Source organism: Hyperolius riggenbachi, chromosome 10 (genome assembly GCF_040937935.1).
Source record: "Hyperolius riggenbachi isolate aHypRig1 chromosome 10, aHypRig1.pri, whole genome shotgun sequence".
In the NCBI taxonomy this organism is placed as follows: domain Eukaryota; kingdom Metazoa; phylum Chordata; class Amphibia; order Anura; family Hyperoliidae; genus Hyperolius; species Hyperolius riggenbachi.
In genome coordinates, this window is record NC_090655.1 from 63,639,556 (window position 1) to 63,651,913 (window position 12,358).

Here is a 12,358-nt window from a genome sequence, read left to right on the forward strand (position 1 = left end):
ACGATTCGCTAAAACGAAGAAAATGCAATTCATGAAAAAGAAAGTGGGCGTGGTTTAGCGTTACATTTAGGATTAGTTATCTCCTTCACTGCTCTGTCGTTATTCCTGTCAGATCATTGCTGACAGAGAAGATGGAGCCATTTGAAGTGGTTATGTATCAGCTGAGAGTGATTCAAAGGCGCAGAAGGGCAAGAATAAGGTCTAGAACCATATAAATTTGTAAGAGAATAGATTTATTTGCTATAACACGACATCTGCATTTCTCTTGAATCATCTTGTAAGAGAACACAGGCAGTGTTAGGGTTAACTAATTTGCTAGCTGCACTATAATTTTTTAGAAAAGGCTCCTATCAAATTGTGGGATTGTCCCAACCACTTCCAGAATCCTGGTCCAGGTGTTAAGCCCTATTCAGAATGTTGCTACGAAGTGTTTAAAGGACTGCCTTTTACCCACAATTCCATGGGAATCTTATGGCCTTGTGTTAAATTACCACTGTAAAATGGAAATATCGACACGTTACCGAATGTTTACCGAATTGTTATCGAATTCACACCGAATGCCGAAAAACCTTGATGAATACAACTAGAAATCGCTAAACTTCGAATTCGGTAATTTAACAAACTGGAAAAAGTTATCTCAAAGACAATGATGAATCGAGGCCAATGTCCAAAAACTTCCATTATTTTGAGTAGCGGCTGCATCAGCCGCCCATTTCCCGTATTGGCTGGCCAGAATCCGAAGTGGCCAGTCTTCTAGTTCTGTATGCAACATATACATGCATTTGTATGATTCAGACTTGATGTGTAGGAATTGTAATAATTAACCTGGTATATGAGGGGGATCAAGTGTCTGCCAGATGGTGATTGCAGTTTGATTGTACATGACTTGTGGCAGCCTTACTTAAAAGCATACATGAACTGACGTATGATATGATGAAATAAATATACACCTAGTACTATTCCTTCTAATACCTTGTCTGAGTTCCCTTTTTGTTTTTGTTTTTCTTTGCAAGGTTTAATAAACCATTACTTTTATCTGTGCAAATGAGGCAGTTGAACAGGAGTGGAATGCAGCCCTACTTTCCTAAAAAGTAGACAAAAAGCCAAGCACTTTTATATGGCTTAGGAAACACTGCTGATAACAAGACAGGGCTAAAAAATAACAGATATTGGGGTTGATTCACTAAAGTTAGCGCTGTGTAACAGTGAGAGTTATCAGCTGTTATGAGTGCTATAAAACTTAAGTGCCTTACTTTGTGTCCTTGCACGATGCGTGCGCTATCGGCAGCATAGCATGCTTAATCTAGGAGCGGGCACTCTGCGCAAGCTATGCCTGCTGAATTGCATTCCACTCCTCCCGCCCTCATCACCAGCGGGTCCAGTCACATTTAAGGACCTGATTTCCGCACTCTGATTGGCCCAATAGGCTGTCTGTCAAGTGACTGTCTGTCAAATGACAGACAGCCTATTGGGCCAATCAGAGTGCGTGAATGAGATCATTTAATGTGACTGGACCTGCTGGTGATGAGGGAGGGAGGAGTGGAGCCGCGTTAGTTATTCTATTCAGCAGCATAGAGTGCGCAGAGTGCCTGCTCCCAGATTAAGCATGCTACGCTGCCGATAGTGCGCATAGCATGCAAGGAAACTAATTAAGGCATGTAAGTTTTATAGCGCTCATAACAGCTGATAACTCTCGCTGTTACGCATCCCTTAAAGTAAACCTGAGGAATAAGTTTTAAAAGATACTTACCTCTGTGTTCTAGTTCTAGAAGCTGTTCAGACCCCTCCAGGCTACATCTTTCAACCAGCCATCCCTCTGTCTTTCCACTGTATGACCAGTTTGAAACTCCAGATCTTCCGGGCATATGCTCCATCCATACACGTGTCTTGTCTGTAGTTGCTCCCGCACTACTGCGTCCTGGGTATGCACAGTTCAGAATCTTTTCAAACTGTGCAGGAGCACGGTACACTGGGCGCACAGAGTGTATTGTGCATGCACCGGGCTCCAGGTGGTCCCAGTCGCAGCCAGGAATGGTGCTTACAGGGGTGAAAAAGGATGGGAGGTCAGATAAAAGAAGTAGTCTGGAGGGGTCTCAAGAGCTTCTAGAACACATTTTATAGCCCTGCCTTGTTATCAGCAGTGTTTCTTCAGCCAAATAAAAGTCTCTAGACTGGGGGGGGGGGCGTCAGAGATGAGACGGTCTTAACAGTCTCAACAATGATCCTGGCGGCACTGACAGGTGAGTGAAGAACTTTTCGCTTACTCTAGGTCAGCATACACTGCGCCAGCCCTCCACTCGCCATTCTCATTCACATCTATCCACTTCAGTATGTGCGACCACAATCTACCTTGTAGACCTTTGTGGTAGACTTATAGATCTCAATCGAAGAAATGGGCACTGGTGTAGAGGAACTTCTGTGATGGAACTGTGCAGGCAGGTGATTTCACAATGCTCCTGAATACAGAGAGGTGGGCAGGTAAAAGAAGTATCAGTTTTAAGTAGGAGTGAGGCATTCCCATCTCTTGGCAAAGGAGTGAAGGCTCTGTACAGTGAAGGCATCTTCTCAGCCGACACAATGCTGCCCAGACACACAGTGACCTCCTCCCCAATTAAGGTCTCCATAACACCATCTGTCTGGAGCGCTAATTAGACATTAATCATCGAAGGAATTGGCTTTCTGCGGCTAGCGCCACCTGGCACCTGCTGGCATGCACTGATGTGACAGAGAAAAGGTTACAGAAAACAAATATGGCTGCAATTGTCCCTAACAGAGAGATGTCAGACCCGAAGCGATGTCAGCGCCTGCTGCAACCTCTGCACTCGCTACGCATCCAATCACTGCTCTGGGGTCTGCTCTGTAGAGAACGGCTATAGTGTGAAGGAACTGAAATCACACTTGAATAACTGCCAAAAAGTTTAAAGGGGAATGATAGGAGCTCACAGGTGTGGTAGAAAACTGTACCGAGTTACCAAGACGCTGGCGGTATGAAAACACAGTAATAAACAAAGCTATTACATACAGTACGTACACAGTATTTATACAACAGGCAGAGTTATGTAAACAAGGGATGCCTGTACCAACATACAGACCAACTTTATGGACGAGAATTTAATAAATTAAACTGCATATTATTTTTATTCTTATATGAAGACAAAATCAATCTGGCACTGTTTAAAGCCCAACCGAGGTGACGTGTGACATGATGAGATAGACGTGTATGTACAGTGCCAAGCACACAAATAACTAGGCCGTGTTCCTTTTTTTCTTTCTCTGCCTGAAAGAGTTAAACATCAGGTTTGCAAGTGTCAGTTTCTGTCCGGGTTGGGACCGGATCAGGCTGGGTCAGACTATAGCATGACCCTCACTGATAGGTAATTACAGCCATAAAACACTTTCCTGTCAGTAAATGGCTTCTGAGAGCAGTAAAAGATACAAAGGGTCAATAATTCATACATTTTAGCTCTGGCATATTTCAATGAAGGCGTCATTGAGTAGAGACAATGAAACAGTAAAAACTTAAAAACTAGATTTAAATATAAAGTAAAACTGTAGGAATCAGGATAGCTAAAAAAAAGTCATTTTTAGGAGAAGGAGGACAGATGCAATTGCTTTTCTCATCAGTTTATTTTTACCTCAGATGTCTTTTAAATGTCCTTTAAAAAAGCTTTAATTCAGGTTTGTTATTTCCAATAATATGGTTCATCAACATGTAAGAAACAAATGCAGATCACACCCAATCTAGACGTGCGGCTGTGGGGTGGTGTGGGAGCAGCGGTATGCCTAATGTACGCTTGGCTCGATGAGCGTCTTCAGAGGCTCCGTTGATAGACAGCAGGGCCAATCAGAGTGCGGGGAGTACGTCCTTTAATGTGACCGGACCTGAAGGAGCTCAGGGTGGGAGAAATGGAGCGAACGTTAAGTTACTAGTGTTCACTAAGCTGCAATTCAGCAGCATAGCGTGCGCTGAGTGCCCGCTCCTCTGACTGAGCCAGATTACGCACGCTACGCTGCCACTAGCGCACATTGCGTGCAGGGAGCCCTCAACAAGGCACACCGATTCACTAGCACGCGTAGCAATTAGAGATGTGAGCGAATAGTTCGCCCACGAATCTCTATGTGGACGTACTACTTCGGGGTCGCTATGACCCGTAGTAGTACGGGTGCGATGGGCCGGCAGTGTGCGTCTTTGATCGCGCGCCTGTTGCCGGGCACTCTCTGCGCATGAGCGTGACATCACTCATGACGTCATGCACATGCGCAGAAAGTGCCCGGCAACAGGCGCGCGATCAAGGACGCGCACCACCGGCCCAGCGCAACTGTACTACTATGGGTCATAGCGACCCGGAAGTAGTACAGGGTGAGGGGTTTGCCGACATCTCTAGTAACAATAGCTAACACACGCCGTTATGCTGCCCTACTGTGTTTAAATAGCTTGAGAGCAACTACTGTCTGTTTGAAAAAAACTTTATATACTGTATATGAATATATATATCTAGTATATGGCTGATTGTCATTAATGCACATATATAAATAATGGCAAAAAGTACCCACACTCATATGACTCATACAATAGGTGGAATGGTGAGTTAAAGTACACTGAACTGAACTGAACTGAGAGGCACGTGGAGGCTGCCATATTAATTTATTTTAAACAATACCCAGTTGCCTGACAATAATATCTGAATCACACGCCTGTAACAAGCATGCAGCTATTCCAGTCAGACTTCAGTCACAGCACCTGATCTGCATGCTTGGTTGAGGGGCTGTGGCTAAAAGTATTAAAAGGCAAAGGGTCAGCAGAACAGCCAGGTAATATGCGTTGTTTAAAAGGAAATAAATATGGCGGCGTATAAATTCCTCTCGCTTTAGGTTCCCTTTAAATATATCAGTGATTCCAGCAGTTCATCTCCCAAAGTGCTCTGGTGCAGGAGGCTGCATGATATCATAGCCTGGGCTAAATATTACTTGGGGGGGGGGGGGGGGGTTACATACCAATATACAGCAATGCATAGTTATAAGAAGCGTTTCTGATGTTGATAACATAAAAACGGATATCCTGAATAATTTTGTATGTTCTGCTTTGACTTATTAAGGGTCTTATTTAAGACTATCAGCCAAAATCATTATGAATAATAAATTCAGGTGACAAAACCAATGTTTGCACGGGGCATTGGGCGAGCCACATAGCTCACAATCTGATGCTGCCCAGAGATGTCAGATGAAAGCCACAGTTTATGATCAGATTAGGAAACTCTCTGATAGCTTTAGTTACGGGGATCTGCCAAGCTCTGTGCCCAACAGCGATTTAGGAGAACTGGCCAAGTGGGATTCTCTTGGATAATCATTACTGTTGTGTTGGCATGCGATGGTTTGTCCCAGATGCCCTTCTCCCTGATGCGTGCTACGCTCACATTCAATATGTAGCCTGCCTTATAACCCAGGGTGTAAGGCTGCAGGATCTAATAGGGTCTTTAATGTGCCCATACACTAGGATTTTCCCTGGCAGATTTGAATCTGCTGAAGATCGATGCCCCAACATGGCTGCCCAATTGTAACTTAATTTGATTTCTGTTCAAAATCGATCGAAATGACAAATTAGGGGGGGGGGGGGGCGATTGCAGTAGTTGGGACCTGGAAACATTATGTCTAATTTTTTTGCCTCAGGCACTATGGTAACCCGGCACTCCTCCCTCCCCGGTTAGCTATAATGGGGCACCTATACCTGGCTACCTATACTGGGGGCACCTATAATAGGCTACCTGTACTGAAGGCACCTATATCTGGCTACCTATTCTTGGGGCACCTCTCTCTGGCTGCCTAAACTGTGGCAACTATATCTAGCTATTTATACTAGGGACACCTATACCTGGATATTCACCGTGATGTTGCGCTCAGTCCCCACTTTCTTTAGGCTGCTGACTAAACACAGAGACAAGTCCCAGTCACAATTATAGATTACACAATAGCCGCGGCAATGTCCGCATCCACTCTTGCGATCCAAGGTCCTTAAAAATATAAGCACAACAAACCAAAGCTTCTCATAGTGAGTATTGCCTCATCAGTGACACCCTTGTGCATAAACACACACTGCGTGAGGATAAAGATTACTATCACCAGGGCTGGATGGGGATCACACACCCCCCTTGCTTTTCCTGCTCACCAGAGGAATTCTTGGCAGTATTGCATATCATAAAACATCCATGCTGTGGAACCTTAAAAACATCAAGGAACCTCTCATAGCGTAAAAACGTTTTAATAAACTCCCAATGGCCCCCAAGTAAAAAACTGCGTACATAAAAATCTCTTGCGTAATAGCATATCACATATCACAATACCACATCGCCGCCAGCTCCGGTCACCTCTCACATGCCCAGGCCGCGTCTCCTATGGTGGTTGATAGTACAGCGTGCGTCCTCCAAGCTCCGCCCTACGCGTTTCGTCACGTTATGGGTTGTGACTCATCAGGGGCTGGAGTGCGCACGTTCCCTGTAGCATTAAATACATTTTTAATGCTACAGGGAACGTGCACACTTCAGCCCCTGATGAGTCACAACCCATAACGTGACGAAACGCGTACGGCAGAGCTTGGAGGACGCACGCTGTACTATCAACCACCATAGGAGACGCGGCATGGGCATGTGGGCAAAACCGAAGCTGGCGGCGATGTGGTATTGCGATATGTGAAATGCTATTACGCAAGAGGTTTTTATGTACATTACTGTGCATGTGCAAACAGTCCAACGTAGCTAATAACGCACAGCATGCAGCACTTTCTAAATATTGCTACACGTTACACACAATGCAACATGAGCACTGTGAATGTCACACATACTTTGTGTTGCTGTGCGTTAGTCTGTGTTATTACTTTTTATAGCGTGCGTCCGTAACGTCGCACTGTGAAAGAGGCCTAAAAGGGAAAGAAAGGGAAAACATTTAAAAAAACACACTATTTCTCCACTTACATGCATTATAGCTTTACAATAAAACAGTGCTAACTATAAGTTAAACCCACACATTTTATTTGCGTATCCATCCTGGTTATAACAACGTTTAGATTATGTTCCTAGCACAATGTATGGTGACAATATTGTATTTGGAAATTATTGATGATTATAAGAACTTATTTGCAAAAACTCATAGTAATATACCCTCATGGTATACATATTTAAAAAGCCAAGTTCCTAAGGTAACAATATGTTTTTTATTTTATATTGTGTCACTTTGTTTTCATTTTACATGTCTTATTTTGATACAGAATATGCAAAAAATTGAATTGCCTTTGATTCAGTTTGTGACTTAAAAGAATACACAAGACATGGGCCTCAATCCTAAAACTCTAAACTTTATTCTACTACTTACGGTTAAAATGTTAACACATATGTTTCTTGTAGTTCTGCTAAAACTTTCCCAAGTTTGATCATAATTTTGAAAATGACTTCTATATGTTGGATTGGGTTTGTCCCTACCTATTTTTTATCTGACGTGTGTCTAAGCTTTAAGGGCCCGTTTCCACAAGGAGCGGTGTGATGCGGCTACATAGTCCTGAAACACATGCACGGTAATGGAAGAGTTTCCACTGCGTGCATGTTGTGCGGAGTGATCCGAGAATCTGCCTCAACACCTGTGGCAGCACAGAGGGGGGAGGAGGAGGAGCAAGAGTCGTGTGAGGAACAGGAGTCAGATGATGAGGAAGTTGTTGTTTTTTTTTTGAGGAGGAGGAGGAAGAACAACCGCAGCAGGCGTCGCAGGGGGCTTGTGCTGCTCAACTTTCCCGTGGTATACTTCATGGCTGGGGGGGGGGGGGGGGGGGAGGAGGAGAACTTACCTGACATCACTGAGAAAGAGCAAGAGGAGATGGATAGTACGTCTGCATCCAAATTTGTGCAGATGGTGCCTTTCATGCTGCCCAGCCTGTTGAGGGACCCCCGTATAAAAAAAACTCAAGGGGAATGACCTGTACTGGGTGGCCACACTACTAGACCCTCAGTATAAGCACAAAGTCGCGGAGATGTTACCAACTCACCTGAAGGCAGAAAGGATGCAGCACTTGCAGAACAAGCTGGCAACTATGCTTTAGGCCTCTTTCCCACCAGGACGTTGCGTTTTAGGGGACGGTATGGTCGCATAACGTGCCCCTAACGCAACGCCTGGTGGTGTTGGAGGTGGACGCCAGTGTGAGCCGAGTTGTGCGGCTGTTGGTGCGCCTTTTATGTCTCATACCTTGCGGGGACCACGTGATCGGAACACTCCGCATCACGTGGTCCTGCCAGCCAATCAGCGGCCGCTCCAGGAAGAAAACACAGCAGAAGTGATGGGAAGTCCGGCTCTTTTCAATGAATCGATTCATTGAAAAGAGTCGGACTTCCTATCACTACTGTTCAGAATCGATTCAGAGCAGCAGGACTGAACCTAGTGATGGGAAGTCCGGCGATTTTCATTGAATCGAGCTGAACTTCCCATCACTACACGGCAGTGCAGTGAATATAAATTAGCCATGTGGCTAACAATAGCGGACTCTCCCCTCCTCCTCAAAAAAAAAAAAAAATACTGAGCATGTGCAAACAGTCTAACGTGGCTAAAGCCGCGTAGAACGCACAGCATGCTGCACTTTTAAATAACATGCAGCGTTACAATGTAACGCAACGTGGACACTGAACAGCCCATTGATTTTTCATTACTGTGAGTTGGGCTGCGTTACAGGCTGCACTAACGTGTGCCTGTAACGTCTTACTGTGAAAGCAGCCTTACAGTGCATTTAAAGAAAACCTGAACTAAAAATTAAAAGTCAAAATAACCATACACAGGTCATACTTACCTCCCGTGTAGTCTACTCCTCAATCTCTTTCTTCTCTCTGCGTCCTGTTTGTCCACTGTGATCAAGGGAATTATCTGTCCTCCATTTTGAAAATGGTCATTACCCCATAACAGCTTTCTGGTCAGCACACTGTTAAACTGTCATATCGCCCACTTGAGCCATAGGAAAACATAGACATTACTTGGCACATCAGTTGTCCTCTCAGCTATAACTGACAGCAACTGATAAATAACTGACAGAAACTGATATATTTCAATTCTGACAAAATGTTGTCAGAACTGGAAGGGGTCACTGTCAGAAGAAAATGGTGTGCTTCTGAGAGGAACTAATAGCAAGGTAACTATGTAATGTTCATTTGAAGTTACCTCATGTGTTTATTTTAAATAATTTTACTCAGTACAGGTTCTCTTTAAGGGTGATGTCACAGCACAACGGAATAAAGGTACTACTGCCAGTAATCCTTCTCCCATGACCACGCAGGCAAGGACAGGACGCTCCAGCGATCTCATGGTGGTGTCGGACATGCGGACATTCTTTAGTCCAACGCCTCACCTTAGCCCTTCCGGATCCACCCTCCACCGTCTCGACCGGCAGGTAGCCGACTACCTGGCCTTAAAGTGAACCTGTACTGAGTAAAAATATTTAAAATAAACACGAGGTAACTTCAAATGAACATTACATAGTTACCTTGCCATCAGTTCCTCTCAGAAGCTCACCATTTTCTTCTGACAATAACCCCTTCCAGTTTTGACACTATTATGTCAGATCTGAAATATATCAGTTGCTGTCAATAAAATATCAGTTGCTGTCAATAAAATATCAGTTGCTGTCAGTTATAGCTGAGAGGAAAACTGATGTACCAGGTAATGTCCATGTTTCCCTATGGCTCAAGTGGGCGATGTACACAGTTTAACTGTGTGCTGACCAGAAAGCTGTTATGGGTAATGGCCATTTTCAAAACGGAGGACGGAAAATTCCCTTGATCACAGTGAACAAACAGGACGCGGGACAGGAGAAAGACACTGAGGAGTAGACTACATGGAAGGTAAGTATGACTTGTGTATGCTTATTTTGACTTTAAATTTTCAGTTCAGGTTTTCTTTAAGTCTGGATATAGACACTATGAGCAGCGATGAACCCCTAGACTACTGGGTGCGCAGGCTTGACCTGTGGCCAGAGCTGTCACAATTTGCCATCCAGCTTCTGTCTTGCCCTACCTTAAGCGTCCTTTCAGAAACGACCTTCAGCACACCTGGAGGCATTGTCACTGAGAAGAGAAGTCGCCTAGGTCAAAAAAGTGTTCAGTACCTCACCTTTAGCAAAATGAATGAGGCATGGATCCCGGTGGGCTACTGCCCGCCCGAAGACTAAGTCAGTCCCCACAAACGGCATCTCTGCCTGCACGCTGTGTGACTGCCTGCCCCAAGACTCTCCGTCTGGGGGATGTTGCGTGGTACGGGAGGTACATTGACGACCTTCTTCTGGTGTGGAGGGGCAACTCAGAGGACATCCCCTTATTCATTAGGGAATTGAACACCAATACCCTAAATTTACAGTTTACCTCCAATTGGGGGGTGGGTTCTATAGATTATCTAGATGTTACTTTGGTGGGAGATTCTGATGAGGGGAAGATTCATTCTAGGACCTACAGAAAGCCGTGTAGCGGGAATACCACCCTCCGGGCCACTAGCTGTCACCCGAAACACACCATACGGGGGGGTCCCGGTGGGGGAATTCACCAGGGCCCGCCGTAACTGCTCGAGGGGGTCTTGGCTTGGGGATGAGTTCAAAACGGTAGGGGCCAGATTGAAGGAGAGAGGGTACCCTGACTGGATGATCAATAGAGCGCAGCTCAGGGCCAACTCCAAAAGCAGAGATCTTTTGCTCAAAAATACAGAAGATCTGGATGCAAATGTTGGGGTTTGTAAACCCACCTTTGTAACAACTTACAGTGAGGAATTTGATAAGATTGTGTCTATCCTCAAGAAGTATCTCCCAGTTTTGGAGGGTGATGAGGATTTACGCAGTGTCTTGCAACAGGGGGTACGCTTTGCAAGTAGGCGTGCTCCCACTTTGGCACAATCACTATCTCCTAGTCTGTATGAGTCCCGAACCAGGTCTTCTGCCTGGTTGAATCTGTTGGGCTCATACAGGTGTGGAGTGAGAACATGTCACTACTGTAAGGTCCATACCCGAACCCGGGCTGCCACGTCGACCGCGAATGGACGCAGCTTCCCCATTAGGCAATTTATTAATTGCGGGACGTCGAATGTGGTGTATCTCATTACTTGTGGGGCTTGTGCCCTACAGTATGTGGGATGCACCACGAGACCGTTACGTGCTAGAATAGGGGAACATTACTGCGGTCCGGCCTGGCTTAGCACCAACGTCTCCAACGTGGCGAAACATTTTCGCCAAGTCCATCAAGGTGACATGTCCTCTTTTTCCTTCCACGGCTTGGAGAAGGTTTTGCCTGCACAGAGAGGGGGAGATACAACCAAACGGCTCAAGAGGCGGGAGGCATGGAGGAAGCTCCAGGTAAGTGGAAATTTATTTTCATTTTTTTAATCCCCTCCCTGAACCTTCCCTTTAAAGGACTTTAGGCCTGCAATTTAGCATGCAATGTGATTTCTGCCCTTAAAGGAATACTTAAGTGTCCTAAAAAAAATGACTTGTACTCACCCGGGGCTCCCCTTAGCCCCCTGCAGCTGAACGGTGCCCTCGCCGTGTCTCTTCGATGCAGCTGGACTCGCCGGCGGCCACTTCCGGTTTCGCCATCACCGGCCGACAGGCTGGGAACGCGGCTGATTAGCCGCGTTCCCAGCCGCAATAGCGCCTTCTTTCACGGCGAGGGCAGCGTTCAGCAGCAGGGGGCTGAGGGGAGCCCCGGGTGAGTACAAGTCATTTTTTTAGGACACTTAAGTTTTCCTTTAAAACACTGCTGTGCGTCAAATCCGAATTTTCCCCCGGCACTTTTGGGGTGTATCCCACTCAGTCATGCCCCCCCTCCAGGTGTTAGACCCCTTGAGACATCTTTTCCCTCACTTTTGTGGCCAGCATAAATGTTTGTAATTTTCATAGTTCGCCTCCCCATTAAAGTCTATTGCAGTTCGCGAAGTTTGCGCGAACCCGAACTTTTGCGAGGTTAGCGAACCGAAAATCGGAGGTTCGAGCTATCTCTATTTAAGACCCACTAAAATGCATTCTACAACTCGTTGAGGTTAAAATGATACCACATGTGCCTCATTTAGTAACAAACTGGTGGTGCACTCTCCACAACTACACTGTCAGTATATATACGTCCTGTGGTCATTAAGTGGCTGTACTGGGCACCTATACCTGGTTACCTATACTGTGGCTACCTATTCCTGGCTAACCTACAATGAGGCACCTATACCTGGCTATCTATACTCGGAGCACCTATACCTGACTACCTATACTTGGGGCACCTATACCTGGTTACCTATACTGGGGGCACCTCTACCTGGCTACTGATACTGGGCACATCTGTCCACCAATCCTAGGGAAGGGGCTTATACT